General features: G+C 39.2%; 1 protein-coding gene and 1 pseudogene across 1 annotated transcript in view; one reads left to right on the forward strand and one right to left on the reverse strand.

The window, feature by feature from the left end:
• Window positions 1-16,262, reverse strand: part of HACD2 (3-hydroxyacyl-CoA dehydratase 2) — a 95,894-nt gene that overhangs the window by 43,657 nt on the left and 35,975 nt on the right. The gene's annotated exons all lie outside the window — the stretch shown is intronic.
• Window positions 12,988-14,352, forward strand: LOC138143713 (prohibitin-2 pseudogene; annotated as a pseudogene).

Raw genomic sequence — 16,262 nt, forward strand, 5'->3', positions numbered from 1 at the left:
AACACATTCCAAATTTCTTGTTTTTTAAGGTCCCTGACAAAAGAAATTGTCAAATTGTAATGAAATGTTTCTTTACTCAGAAACTATGTGAAGTTACAAACTACAGAAACTAAATACCTTCACTCAAAATATAAAGCACAATCTACGGAAACAAGACTTAAAAAACTTTTCAAATCATCAATGAGCAAATTTGTATGTGTTGTTTTTTTCCACCCGGGTAGAAACAAAAACTATTAAGTTAGAACTATCATCAAGGTTGATAAAATAAGAGGAGATATGAGAATGTACCCTTCATTGCAGAGGTACAGAGGAGGGGTGGGGGGATGTTAGGGGAACAGGTAAGAGACACTATATATGTGCTGATTAGCTTTAATGTACTGTTTTTTTCTTTATTTTTCACCTTTGTTATATGGAATGGCTCTCTGGATGGGGAAAATGGGAGAAAAATAAAGGTAATATAGAAACAAAAAGAATTAAAAATTACTTAAAAATGGAAATATCATTTCAAAGTGTCCCATTCATCCCATAGTCACTCCATAGACCTCAAAGTCTCTTCTTCTTTTGTCTAGTGAGATGTGAGATGAATGAGTACATAGACAATTCCATTTTTTGTCTTTCTGTCCTCTGGGGCCTATAACTGTGAATGCCACATAGTGGCATTCGGTGGTTGATGAAGTACTACTTAATAAAATGTGTGTTTTATGTATTTTAACAGGCACTCCTACTCCAACCATCTGTCTTTAATTTCCTGACAACAAATCTACTCACCATTTTCTTGGACATGCCTCTCTCTGTGAGCTTTTTGCATATGGTCCTTTCTACCCTGTAAAGCCCTCTGTACCATCCTACCATATCTTTCTCTGCCTTCAAAACTAGCCTTATTCAAGAAGCATAATCAAATTGAACCTAACCCTAGTAATTTTCTTGGACAATACTGAATAAACACTTAAATTCTTACTCCTCATCTCTCTCTTTTTAGATGTTAACTGAAGAATTCGTTTAAACAAGTTATTTGTTAAGAACTATGTGCCAGATATTATGCTTGGCGCTGGGGATACTGGGACAAAAGGGGAACAGATCCTGCCCTCAGGGAGCTTACATTGCACTGGGAAGAAACAATACACATACGGATAGATATAAGATACATTCAGAGTAAGATGGTGGGTGGGGCAAGCCACACACTAACAGTTGGGATATTATGAAATGTCTTGAGCTCAAACTTGAAGGAAATTAGAGAATTCAAAAGAAAGGGAGAACTTTCCAGGCATGGAAGACAGCCTGGCCAAAGGCATGGATGGATGGAGGAACAGCAAGTAAGCTATTCTGGTTGGAATGTATTATGTGAATGGGACTGATGTGAGCTTAATTTGGAAAAATAGGCTGGAGCCAGTCTTTGAAGTGCTTTAAATGCCATACATAAAAGCTTCAATTTTATCCTAGAAATAAGAGGACAACAGAGTCTTCTTGAGCAGGGGAGTAATGCGGTCAGACATGTGCTTCAGGAATACCATGCTGGCAGCCAGGAGGAAGATGGATTAGAGAGGTGAGAGAGTGCAGGCTGAGAGACTAATCAGAAGACTGCTCCAAGAGTCGAGGCAAGAAGGGGATGGAGGCCTACACTAGAGGTCCATATCTTATTTCTTATATGTTAGAGTTACTGTGGGTTTGTCTCATCCCTTTACTATACTCTAAGTTGACTTAGTACCAGAACTGTTTGCTATCTAAGTTTTCTCTTCAAGGACCAATTATAGAGCTTAGGATACAACAGGTGTTTAAAACAAAGCTGTGTGAACACTGTATCATGCAAACAGCAATCAACAGTTATGCTTCATGGTGGGAATTTGATTTCTTGGTGTCAAGTATGAAGCCTGGTCAAGTGTGACAGTATTATCATAAATGGGATCTTGGACAAATCTCAACGTTTCTGGATCTAGGTTTCCTCATCTATCAAAGAAAGGGCTTAGCTCTATTTGTATATAAAAAAGTTCTATATTGGTAGCAGCTTACCCAAACTGTGGGTAGAGCATTTTAGGAAGAAAATCAACAGTATGTGACAGGCAATTTTGCAAACAGAACTACAAAGTGACAATATACCACAGAGAACAAACACAACGAATTTTCCTATCATGTGTCAGATATTGGGGAGATACACGTAAAGACATCCTGACAACAAGCTGGGGACATAGTGCCCCCATATTTCCCTTTGCAGAAGATACTATTCCAATGTTTAACAGATGGGAAGGCATGGCTACACTTATTCAGGGGGCAGGGACATTTGAAAATTACTTTGTAATTGCAAAAATCTAGTGTGCCATTCCTAGATTTGACTGATACAATTTGTAGAATAAGGATACTTGTGATTTGTCCCCCTTTTTGGATTTGTCCATAAAAGAAATACAGGACCTCTGCAAAGCTGTAATTCTGCACATTCCTATTTTACATCTTCCTATTTATGCTTTCCTACATTATATATTTTTGCCCATTTGCCACATTAGATCATAAGCAGGGTCTATATACTTTGCAATTTCCTGATGCAACCATGTAGTGCACAGATTTGGGTGCTAGGCTTGGACAGGAAGAATCGCAGTAAAAGAAGAAAAATAACAGAAAAGGAGAGGTCATAGAGAGTAAATAGAGTCCACAGTCAAAAGGAGTAACATTCTTAAAAGTCAATTAACTCAGCACATATACATGGGGCAATAAAGCAAAGACCTATAGTCTTATCTCATGCATCCCTTCTACAACACTAGGGTCCAGATGCACTCGGTTACAAGCTCTCAAAATAAGGCACATCCTTAAAGATCAGAAATTAAAGAATTAAAAGTTATAACTAGGCAAATGTTTCTTAAAATCCATGGTAAGAGGACACTGAGCTGTCCAAGTTGGGGTAGTGGCCTCACTCTAAATAGCAAACTTAGAAGTTAGGGCCAATTTTAAAAATACTGATCAAATGCACAAAGGAAACCTGGAGGGGGGGATTCTCTGCTGGCACTCTTTCAGAATCAAAAGGAGTACTGTATCCTTTCTATTCTTCCACCCTACCCCCACCCCTCAAAGGTTAATAAACTAAATAACATTATCCCAAATCTACTATCCCAGAAACAGCAGCCCCGTCTCCCCCACCCCAGGATCCTTCCTTAGTGTCTGTGTCATTGTACTTTGGATCTGACAGCCCTTTTTCTCCTTTCTGAGGGCTAGAAGATCATATCACCAAACTTGTCGGGAATTGTATGGGCACAGGACACAATAAGCTTTAAGTGAAGGCCTAAAGGCCCATGGGTTTTGTGACAACTATTTCAACAAGAGGCCTGAGTTTTTGTTGCCTTCTGGTGTCATAGCTATATTTTAGATGGCTTGAGATTGTTTCAAGTTTGAATTATGGTAAGTATGGATAGATTTATGAAGTAAATATCACCCAGATTCTAATAATTTTCTCTCTGCAGATGATAAATAACATTATTCAAAAAGATAAAAACTGTAAAATATCTGGAACCAAACTACATGAACCTGCACTGTTACTCACAAGTTCTGTTATGTGATAGCAATTTTCTCCTGATCCCTGTATTATTATTAATTAGCATTTCTATGGCAACTTAAGCTTGTGAGCTGTTACACAAAATTTTTTTCTAACATTTATTAGTGCTTTAAATATTTCAGATCATGCAGTTAATTGGAACTGGAGAAGAATGGCAGGTACTTCAGCTCTGAGATAAAACTAAGTACCATTTCTTTTCAATAAATCAGTTCAATCAACATTTATTAAGCATCTACATACAAAGAGCTGAGCTAGGTGCAAGAAGCGAGGTGGTAATGAAGCTTAGATAAGACACAGGCCCTAACATCATGGAGCTTATGATTCCTTTTGCTGTGATCTTATTAATCTTTTCATCGCATGGGATATTAAGAAGTAGTTGTGTGGGGCAGCTGGGTGGCACAGTGAATAGAACACCAGCCCTGGAGTCAGGAAGACATGAGTTCAAATGCGGCCTCAGACATGTAACACTTACTAGCTGTGTGACCTTGGGCAAGTCACTTAACCCCAACTGCCCTGCTTTCTCCCTCCAAAAAAAAAAAAAGAAGTAGTTGTGTGTAATAGATTATAAAAAGCATGCAAATATCAGATTGCATGCCATTTTGGGGAGGGAGAAAATTCGAAACTTAAAAACTTATGGAAGCGAATGCTGAAAACAAAAAATGAATCAATTAATTAATCAAAAAGTATGCAAAAAAGGGACTACATAACGATTATTCCAAAAGTGGTTTAGAAAAATTGATAAAATGATGAGGAAAGAGGAATATCAATGTTTCTGAATTTAAAATATTTTGCTAAAAATATGATAGTTAAGTTTATTAGAGCAATGCGAAAAAAGCACTATGTAAAATCTGAGTGAAGAAAAGATTAAGAATTTAAGAAGGGATTTCAGCAAAGGTTTTGTGTCTAAGGTCTCATCTGACCAGGCTTTAAAGGATGAATAGATATAACAGGCAAAGAGAGGGTAGGAGGGCTCTTCAGGCATGGAGAACAGTATGGGCTTTTGCTTAAAAGCAGGGAAACTCAGACAACAGCAAGTGGTCAAGTTTGACTAGTACACAGCGCTTATGGAGGGGAGGGGGCAGTGAGTCTTAGATAAAGCTGGAAAAGCAGGGTAATGTGAGATAAAAGTTTCTGAATGTAACTGAAGATTTTGGACCAGAGGAGTGACAGTTGTCAATTAATGACTCAACAAGCATTTATTATACACTAACTATGCACAAACACAAAAGCAAATAATCCCTGCCTTCAAGAAACTATATTCATTGTGAACTCTTTGGGTTCCACATCCATGTTCATTTCTCTTGTAATAAACCTAATTTTCACATAAGTTTCGTGACTTGTTGATAAATATAATAAGAATGAATTCAAAAGCAGTATGAAAGGTAAACTTGGGGTATAGAGATAGAAAGATCTGTGATAAGGCTATAGTGTATATAGGCAGAAATAAGAGACTTAAATGGGGGGCAGTCCTATCACAGAGGCAGAATAAAAAGGCTTATGGTAATATACTCTTTATTATACTATAAGTGTCAAGTAAAACTGATTGTTATTTGAGTAGCTGTATTTATGCCCTTGTGTTTCTAAACTCACTAAGTCTTTAAATCTCAAGATAAAATAACATAGTAAGATCTCTGCTTAATAAACAGTCTTCTTAAATTCCATTTAATGGATATGACAGACTCAGAGGAACTTATAAGACCTCATGCACTGATGTAGAATGGAATGAGTAGAAGCAAGAGAATAATTTATAGAAAGATGACAATAATGTAAAAGTGAGCAACTTTGAAAGACTTAAAAACACTTGATTACTTATTTGTTGCTTATTTGCTTCCTATAAGCCAAAGTGACCAGAGAAAGAGGAAAAGGACTCATATTTATACAGTTCTTTTTTGTTACAACAAAGAACTGTAAAATAAGGGGACAGTCACTGAGAGGGAAATGACTGAACAAAGTCAGGTACATGAATATAACTGGGCTATATAAAAAATGAAAAAAGGGAGGATTTCAGAGAAACTGGGGAAAACTAATGCAGACCGAAGAGTACAAAACAAGATTAATTTATATAGTAACAACAAAATTACAAAGACAAGCAACTTTGAAAGATTTTAAAAGTGATCAAAGAAATGACTAATCATGATTCCAGAGGACTGATGATAAAGCCCGCCATCCACCTTGTGACAGAAGTGATATATTCAAGATGCATTTTTGGATGTGGCCAATATGGGAATTGTTTTGTTTGACTATGCGTCATTTACTACAAGGTTTTCCTTTTTTATTTCAGGGGGAAGGAAGGAGTGATGGAAGAAAGAGAAAGAAAGACTACTGAAGCTTTAAAAAAAATGCACAGAAAAATAAAAAAAAATCACAGACAAGCAAGACAGCTCTGAAAGTTAGATGTACATGATGGATTTATTAAACATTTTAAAATAATTGCAAGCCATAAATAAAAGACTCACATTTTCACGTACAATCTTTTTTTTGGGGGGAGGGCAATTGGGGTTAAATGACTTGCCCAAGGTCACATGGCTAGTTTTTGTGTTAAGTATCTGAGACCGCATTTGAACTCAGGTCCTCCTGACTCCAGGGCTGGTGCTCTATTCACTGCGCCACCTAGCCGCCCCATGTACAGTCCTTTTTATGTCCATTTTATTTGGTGTTTCTTAAGTCCAGAAAAAAAATAAATTAAAAAAACAAACAAGGGAGGACAGCTTTAGGGAAAAGTAGGCGAGTATTGATAGTGATAAAAAAAAGTGTCCAAAAAAACATTAAAAAATTATAAAGAAGAGAACAAAAGAAAGTTTATTATGGAGCTTCAGGCAAGCACAGGATAGTTTTTGTGGTGTTGTTTTTTACTGCCATGTTAAATGTAACATACATTTAAAAACAAGGTATACATAGTAGTAATTCACAGTGTTATATGCAAATAGTCTTTTCTGTTTTTCTTTGTATGACAAAATGTTTATGTATGTTGATGTTCAGAATAAAAATCCATTTTCAAAGTCACTGGTATCAACTTAAAAAAAATTCTGCTTATGTGTATTTTAAAAAGTTGTATTTTGACAAGCTTTTGTAACTTCCAGATTTTTCAGAAAGCAATTTGTACCTAATTATCAGGGTGTAATGAACTGCTAATGGACCATTTGATGCAAATTAAGAATAACAGAGTCTAGTTTAAAAATGGAAAAACTCTTTTTGTAAGAGGAAAATTCAGAAAAATTTCTCAATGGACAAAAAACTCTCAAGACTTAGCAAAGATGGAAGTTGGGAATCTTCTTTCTTTGGGCTTTGGCAAGCTATCTGGGAGAAAAAGAAGTTATTCTGAAGAGAAAGGAGCCAAACCAAATTGGGGACTATTTTTGGAGAAGGCTATGGAAAAGAGAAACTCCTAGAATGGTTTTCTAAGTACTCTTAGCTACACTCTCACAAGCTATTTAAACAGTGATTACTATTAATGATTAGAGTTTTTAGTTTTGTTTAAAAAAAGGAACTAAATGGAAAAGTATCCTTCTTCCTCTTTCTTGATTAACCAGATCTATGGAAAATCATAGCTATTTGGATCTGGTAGTTACAATGGAAGGAACACCACCTGGTGGCAGAGAACTCTTTTAAGTACAGGCAAAGTACCTAGGAAGAGGTAAACTGTCTCCTAAGGGTAGGCCTTAAAAACCCAAACTTCAAGAGTTAGCACCTATCTCTAAAGGTAATATAAGTGGGAAGATCTTTCCCATTCATTAATGGGCCCATGTGACCTGCTTGGGTCACATGAAAGTCTAGGTCACATGAGTTTGGGTTACATGAGGTCTGTGATAGGAGGAGCTTGCTGAACAGATAGAGTAGGAAGGGTAGAGTTGGTCAGAGTACTTGGAGCTGAAGGAGAGAGAGGAAGCAGCAGCGAGCTGTGAGTGTTTGTGGGAAGGCCCTAGAAGAGGGAAAATTTGGGGATGGCAGTGCCCTCTGCACTATTATTGTGTATAGATTTCTTTGTTGCTATGATGGATTTATCTTTCTAGTGTCTGAATAAATGTTTTGCTTCTGTCTTCTATGTGAAGAGTCTGTTGTATTTTTTGATTCTGAATTACACCGGCATTATTTTGCCATAGGTGCAGTGAATATCATGCTGGTGATACAATGAGTCCTAATATTTTTACCCAGTTCTATTTTCCATATCCTGACGTAAGAAGAACATCTTAGGGGAAAGGATAAAATTACTGAATGGAGGACCTTAAGAGAACAAGGCAAAAACTTAATTAAAGGCTAAAGTATGTCATACTATTATAGAGATTGAAAAGCAAAAACCAAAACAAAATTTAAAAAGAAAACAATTTCAATCCAAACTTAAAAATTCATTATCTCAATTTAACCAGAGCTTGAAAGTGACTTGGCCAAAGAATGTTTAGGTATAAAAAGAATAATGCTACCTAGACTCTACTAAGGATAATGGGGAAAGAAGGCAAGTCCTTACTTTCACATCAATCATTTGGTATTAGAGTGATTAGGATGGTATGAGTAAGTCCATTACCCAGAAGAAAAGATTTTGGTTTCTTGACAGGTTACAAAGCAAAACTTATAAGAAAGAATTAATGAGAAATTACTAATCTTTCAGAACTGTCCATTTTAGAATTTCAATGATGCAGAGTGAAGTAAGGCAGAGTCAAGAAAGCCACATGCACAGTAACCACAACAATGTAAATGGAAAGATGAAAGAACAGAAGAGAGGGGAAGAAGAACTGTGGCAGAGGAAGAGAAGTAAAAGGAAAAAGTAACAAGAAAGATGGCTGAGAAGGTAAAGGAAAAGAGAAGATTAGGGAGAGAGGCAGAAAGAAGCTAAGAGAAGATAATGGGCTAGAAAAAATGGAGAGAAGATAAGGCATGATGATGGGGGAAAGTACAAAACGAAATAGAGGGAGAGCATACCAAAGGAATTAATCTTTCTGTAGTACTTTCTACACACTGTAATGACTTTAGTAAATGTTGACTTTGCTCTTAGCGGGCTAATCTATCGCAAAGGATAACTCTATAAATCTATGTTTACATTACCTAGATCTCTGCATAAACGGCAATTGCTGTCCTTCCTTAGCTTTTATCTTTTCAGATTCAAAAATCCAATTTTCTTAAGAATCTCTTCATAAGTAATCTTTCTCATTGCCCCATTTTAATTACTCCTTCCTCAGTTTCTTTATGTCTTTTTTGAAGCAAAAAGGTACAGATACAGTAGGAAGATAATAAAACTGGAATATCTCCAGTGGCGGAGTCGGCCTGGGGCTATTACTGTGTCAACTTTCCCTCTATGCCAGACTTTCAAACTTATTTGGCCTACCACCCCCTTAAAAAAAGTCATTCAGTGCCCCCCCAGAAATCTATCTTCTTTAATCTTTTAATGTTTTTTTTTTTTAAACTTGCTTCACCTAAGGTTACTACCACTCTCCAGGATTATTCTAGAACCCCCAGGGGGCAGTATCACCCACTTCGGGAACCTATGCTCTAAACATTTTATCATATATTTATTATATTTACATACATATATTTAATATATTTTAAACATATACATCTATGTAATATTTATCTGTCTGACAAAACTAAATAAGGGCAATGAAGAGAGAAAAAGGAAAGAAATACCATAAAAGGACAACACAGATCTTAAAGAAGTTGGAGGTGCACAGAGGTGGGGTATTGCTACTAAGCAGCCAGTCCTTGCGCTTCTTTAGTACCGACCATATGAGTTTAAATATCTATATTTCTTAAAATACCAACTAACAGCTCCATTTCTCTTATTTTGTAAAGAATAATTTGGAACGGAATTGTATGAGTAATAAAATCACTTAAACATTTACTCTTCAATGATTTCCACATAAAAATCATTTTCTATGTGTAATATGTTCATAATAATTTATTAGGTACTCCCTCTATAGCCTCTCCTATTCTGTTTATCTACTTAATCATCTCTATATTTGTGTAGACATTTTTCCTTTTATGTAGTTGTAAAATATGTTCTTTAGCTTCTGAAGTTTTCAATTTGTATAATTTCATCTTTCCAAGTTTCTTAACAATCCACATATTTAGCATTTTAATGGCTATATAGCATTCTACAAATATCACTGATGAACACAAACATTGGCAACTATTGGATATACTGGTTGTAGTTCTTTGCAATTAAAAGATATAGTGATATTGATGTTATCTATGTACATATTTTTAAACCAATACTTTTTTTCCCCTTCGTGATAACACTCTTGTGGTATATTCTTCTTCTTCTTCTTTTTTTTTTTTTTTTAAAGCAATCGGGGTTAAGTAACTTGCTCAAGTTTACACGGCCAGGTGTTTCTGGGTGGGTGCTAAGTGTCTGAGCCCGGATTCAATCCCCAGGTCATCCCGACACTGGAGCTGGTGCTCTTACTCGCTGTGCTACCTGGCCACCCCGGTATATTCTTTTTAAACGTTTTACTGTTTTATTTAACACCACTTTCACTTCTAAATAGGGCAGACTGTATGATTATTTTGGTAACACTGTGCACTGGTGGATTCCCTCCAGAAAGATTCTCATTTGCAATTCCATAGGCAACTTGCATACCTATTTATCCACAGCTCCACAACAGACCTTGTCATCAATCCTAATGTCCTGGAATAGCCAACTGCCCCCCTAAGATAGCTCTAATCAGCTGGTACCCACAGCAAAGTGGCACAAGACCTCTCTAAGGTACTGAACACCTGGCTAATGCAGAAATGTTTTTTGTGACCATATGTATAATACGGATCATATTTCTTGCTTTCTCAAAGGGTGAAAGGAGGGAGAGGAGGTGGAACTAAAAATAAAAATTAAATTTTAAAAATTAAATAAAAACAGCAACAACAACAAAACATAGAACATAGGGAGATTGTCCAGATTGATCACATCTAGGGCTGGCTCTGTGTAGAAGTTTAGGATGTTTTCTGTGTTATATTCCCTTTCTTCTGATGACAGTTGCTTTGAGTAGCAACAGTTAACATTTTAATCATGCTTCATCCTCTCAGTACAAAGAGCTTTCACATACATATCGAATGAGGCTGAAACATCTTGGGAGTTGGTTATTGTCAATAATATTAACTCTTCTTACCAAGGAGGCCTCAGGAGGTTAAGTGTTTTGCCCCAAGTCACAGACTTAGTAATGGCACTGCCCCAACTAATCTGATCTTCCACCTACCAGCCTGGGACTCAGACAATCTGTCAAAGTAGCAGAATGAGCTGATGTCTCATGGGGAGACTGGGTCATTTATTTATTCTGCGAAGCCCTCACTAGGTCACCTCTCTTATTTCCCCCAATTATAGATTCTCATCTGGAGGAAGACATCTTCACATGAGAAAGTATCTGATACAACAACTACCAAAAAGCAGGTAGGCAGTGGGTGAACTTTTCCATCTGACTCGAAGTTTACTGAGGCTCTAGGCTCAATAGCACAAAAAGTTAGTGGAAAAGAATTAAATAAAACCTACGTTTCTTGGTCCCTAATTTATTTATTGTATTTGTAGTCCCAGTGGCTAACAGAGAGCAGGCCCTTAGTAAATGCTTTTGGATCAGAAAAGGAATCAGGAACAAAAAAACAACCAACCAAATAAAACCCTTTTAAAAGATGGAAAATGCTATCCACATTCAGAGAGAGAACAATGGAGTCTGAATGCAGATCAAAGCACACTATTTTCTCCCTTTTTATTTTTTCTTTCTTGTGATTTTCCCCTTTTGTTCTGATTCTTCTTTCACAACATGATTAATATAAAAATATGTTTAATATGATCGTACATGTATAGCCCACATATAAAATTGCTTGCTGTCTTAGGGAAGGGAGAGGAAAAAACTGCAACTCAAAATCTATAAAAGTGAATGTTGAAAACTATACATGTAATTGGAAAAAATAAAATACTATTAAGTGGAAAAAATAAAGAAAAAATTTGTTTTAATAAAAATGAAGAACCCTTGCTCTTAGTTTTTTTAGTCTTAGGTCGAATCTATTTACTCTAATAGCTCACTAGATGGCGCTAGGCTGCCTGAGTAGCTTTAATGTAAATCCTGGGTTCTGAAGCAAACAGAATTAAGCCATAATAAATATTTTAGAATTTATAGGAAACTTGGGAGATCAGAGGAATCAAGGGATTTAGAGCTCCAGGAGCATCAAACTCAACCCTCTCTTCATTTTACTGATGAAGAACCCCCTCAGATTATACAGGTGCCATAGCTGAGCCTTCATCTGAAGGCACACTTTAAAATTCCAAATCTCGGGCTTCTTGCTTTACATCACCTTATCCAATAATTAATAGCTTTTTTTTGGGGGGGGGGGAAGGCAGGGCAATTGGGGTTAAGTGACTTGCCCAAGGTCACACGGCTAGTGTTAAGTGTCTGAGGCCAAATTTGACCTCAAGTCCGGGGCCCGTGCTCTATTCACTGTGCCACCTAGCCACCCCAATCTATTCATTTTACAGACAAGGAAACTCCCTCAGGTCAACTCCCAGGGTCCCTTCAGAAAATGTCTAACCAGAAAAAAAAATTTTAGCCAATGGGAATTCCTTTTTAATAGCACATGTAATTAATAATTAGTTATTGCTGAAAATCACTTAGGATCATAGAATTAGAGCTGAAAAGTTCCCCCTCCCCGCCCCCATTCATGGTCAGAGGCAGGTTCTGAATTTCAGTTTGCCTGATTCAAGTACAACACTCTACCTCCCACATCATGCTTCCACTCCTTTGTGCCCAACAACAAGATGGGCCCTATACATCCCAAATCTGCCCATTCCTTACTCCAACAGCACCCTTAAATCATCTAAATTTATTTTACTTTCCTATATGTCAGCCTCCTTATTTGTTAGTCTTAGCTACTTTGAAAAAGCCCCACAGTGTAAACCCAGGCATCATCTCCTGTTATCAAGGCAGGTCCACCATCTAGTGGCAAAAGTGGGTAACTCCAACTACAGGAAACAAAAAGCTGGGTTTTTAGGGGTTTGTTCGGCTGCTCTGCTTTTCCAAAGTGGTTTCTAGCTTTTCTAGGCTTCTGCAGCCAAACGATTATCTGTAGGCAGAACCAGTAGCCGCCTGACTGTCCTAGAGTCCACTTTGATGTATCTCTGTCCCACATTTATGGTTGCTGCTTGCCAGGATAACAAGCTGAAGTTTATCTTAATCGAAAGGCCTTTCCTCTAAAGCTTTCCAGGCAAGGACAGGAAGGACCCTTTCATATGTATCTTAGTATTTCCCCCCAGGTCCTTAGTTTGAGGCATGGCACAAAACTGGTACTTACTGTTTTTCAAATGAATTAATGCATCTTGGTTCCCCTAAGGGCTTTTAATTCCTGAAATCCAAGTGGGCTTACTTATTAAGAGTACTTTCTCTGGACCCCTCCCCCAAGTCCTCTGAAAAGGTCCACTGATGTCACCTTTGCATATGTTTTTCATTTTTTTAAATGTATCGATTGGTTAGGCTGATTTATCCCCCTCTTCTTCCAGGTAGCAGAGCCTCGTGTGAGGGGTGCGGATCCCGGGAGAGGCAGCACTGGCCAGGGTCAGAGCCAGGGACTGCGGAAGGGCAAGGGGAGAAGCGGTGGCATCCCTGGCCTAGTTCCCCACTGCGGCGCCAGGGAGAAGACATGGCCCAGAACCTGAAGGACTTTGTGGGGCAGCTGCCTGCCAGGCCTAGAGGCATGGGCACAGCACTGAAGATGCTGCTCGGGGCCGTGGCCGTGGCCTACGAAGTCCAAGAGTCTGTGCTCACTGTGGAAGGCGGGCAAAGAGCCATTCTCTTTAACCGAATTGGGGGTGTACAGCAGGACACCATCCTCGCAGAAGGACATTTCAGGATCCCCTGGTTCCAGTACCCCATCATCTATGACATTCATGCCCAGCCCCGCAAGATCTCTTTTCCCACAGGCTTCAAAGACCTTCAGATGGTGAACATCTCCCTTCGAGTGCTCTCCCAGCCCAATGCCCTGGAGCTGCCCAGCATGTATCAGCGTCTAGGGTTGGATTATGAGGAGCGTGTGTGTTGCCCTCTATCATCAATGAGGTGCTCAAGAGTGTGGTGGCCAATGTCTCACAGCTGATCACACAGCGGGCCCAGGTGTCCTTGTTGATCCGGCGGGAGCTGACAGAGCGGGCCAAGGACTTCAGCCTCATTCTGGACGATGGGGCCATCACAGAACTGAGCTTCAGCAGAGAGTACACAGCCGCGGTGGAGGCCAAGCAAGTGGCCCAGCAGGAGGCCCAGCGGGCTGTTTCTGGTGGAAAAGGCAAAACAGCTGCAGCAGCAAAAGATCGTCCAAGATGAGGGTGAAGCTGAGGCTGCCAAAATGCTCAGGGAAGCTCTGAGCAGGAATCCTGGCTACATCAGACTTCGGGAGATCTGAGCTGCCCAGAACATCTCCAAACTATCGCCACATCTCAGAACCGAATCTATCTCACTGCTGACAACCTTGTGCTGAACTTGCAGGATGAAAGCTTCAATCGAGGAAGTGACAGCCTTATCAAAGGCAAGAAATAGAGACGTCCTCCTGACCTCAAGAGAAAGCTGATCTCTTACTCCCTGAGTTAAGTCTTGGATGAGCCGGCAGATGGGCCCACCTCCCTCACCCCACCATCATGTGACTTTCTTCCACCAACCCACCATCCCACCATCCCACCATCCCTTCCCCACTTGTTGGATAAATGAAGACTGACAGATGTTCCTTTCCCTAATCCCCCACCCCATATTTTGCTGGGGGCCTGGGGTATAAGGGCTGTGTGATTTCTCAGTGATTTCCCTCCAACAGCTATCCCAGGAATTCTCAATAAATTTTTATTACTTAAGTGGAAAAAAAAAAAATTTGTTACATAGGATGGTTCTCTGGAGTGAGAGAAGGCACACAGGGGGAAATTTAGGTGTAAAAACACAAAAGACGCCAGTGAATCTTTATTTTTATTTTAGAAGAACACTTCTCCCAGCCCCACGCCTACTTCTACTCGGTGAGCTTTAAGCAGACCCGTCCCTCTTACATTTTCAAGCAATGGAGTAAGAGCTCACACTTAAGAGCGTTTGAAGGTTGCAAGGAGCTTTATACACACAGTCCCAGGTCATAGGAAGAAGAGCATGATACAGCAGAAAAAGCACAAAAAGGGGCCACTAGGTGGCGCAGTGAACAGAGCACCGGCCCTGGAGTCAGGAGGGCCTGAGTTCAAATCCGGCCTCAGATGCTTGACACAAAAACTAGCCGTGTGACCTTGGGCAAGTCGCTTAACCCCAACTGCCCTCCAAAAAGAAAAAAAAAAAGGCACAAAAATAAGAGAAGACCAAGGACCCATTTCTGCTTCTACTTACTAGTTTACTGGTGGACAAGACACTGAACCTCAGTTTCCTCAGAAATGTGTGAACTGTGAATAATGCTTGGCTTAACATGGTCACTGCAGACAAAGTACTTTGTAAACTTTTAAGTGTTACATAAATACCAACTTCAATAGCTCTCCTCACAATTCCATTATACAGATTAAATTCAATTCAGCAAAGCTCCTTCTGTCTGTCTGTCTATGAAGCTCCTCTGGCTGTATATAAACCCAGTCATCATCTCCAATCAGTCTCCTGGCAAAAAGGGGATAACTCCAGCCCTTAGGGCAAAAAAGGTTCATGCAAGGCTCTACGAACACAGAAACGAAACAAACCCAGGCCCTCACAGGCCTCGTAATCTACTTGAAAGAAAAAACACGCACAAATGAGTGTCGTACAGGGGAAACTGAGGGAGAGCAACAAGCAGAGGTAGGAGTAAAGAGGGAAGGCTTCACCAAAGAAGGGAGGTAGGGACCTGAATCGTCTTGAAGAGAGATTCTGAGCCACAAGGATGAAAAGGGAATGAATTTCTTTTTCTTTTGGCCTTTTAAAAAGTTGGGTTGGTCTGGGCCTTTATTTATTTTCTTTCTTTATTTAATCTTTTTTTTAATCTTTATTAATTTGTTTGTTTACTTTTAGTTTACAAGATTCAGTTCCACAATTCCTTGAGTTTCAAATTTTCTCCTCCCCCCCACCATGGCGGCATTCAATCAAATACAAGATCTGCAAATACTTTTTCACATTAGACATTAGTCAGGTTATAAAGAAGGATTGTATTTCAAACTAGGAGGACAGTTTATCTGAATGCAGAGAGCTGGGACAGGGAACTTAGTTTTGGGGAACACACCAGTTTGCTTGGAAGGGAAGTAGCATGGAATAAGGCTAGAATGTTATTAAGGGAGGGCCAGATTGTGAAAACCAAGATTAAGTGACTTGTCTAAGGCGACATGGCTAGCAAACTGCAATACTGGAACTGAGACTCAGTGCTTCTGATTTCAAGTCTACTGAAACTATCTGGCAGCCTGAGTCTTTTAAGCTGTTAAAGATTAAAACTGCACTAAGATCTTAGGGACAGTCTGCAGAGACCAGCACCAAAAACACATCACCAAAATACATGATGAGCAATATCGATGCAGCTTTTCTCACACTCAGCTGCCTGAGGCCCACATCCTGCCCAAGCTCCTCTGCCAGGCTTTTCAGGATCTCCATACTCTGGTCCCACTTACTCCCATCCATCACTGCCCACGAGGCATCCTCCACTCCAGTCAAGCAGGCCTCTGCTCTGTCCCACTAACACAATGTCCATTATTGACCTTGTGTCTTTGCCGTATGGTGTCTACTCCCTAACATGCCACCTTTCCTCCCCTCTGCCTATCCAAGGCTTATCCACCCTATAAGACTCTGTACAAACCCCA

The sequence above is a fragment of the Petaurus breviceps genome, unplaced genomic scaffold, assembly GCF_028583685.1.
Source record: "Petaurus breviceps papuanus isolate PSGF00001 unplaced genomic scaffold, PetGlider_PUasm1.0 90654, whole genome shotgun sequence".
Classification (NCBI taxonomy): domain Eukaryota; kingdom Metazoa; phylum Chordata; class Mammalia; order Diprotodontia; family Petauridae; genus Petaurus; species Petaurus breviceps.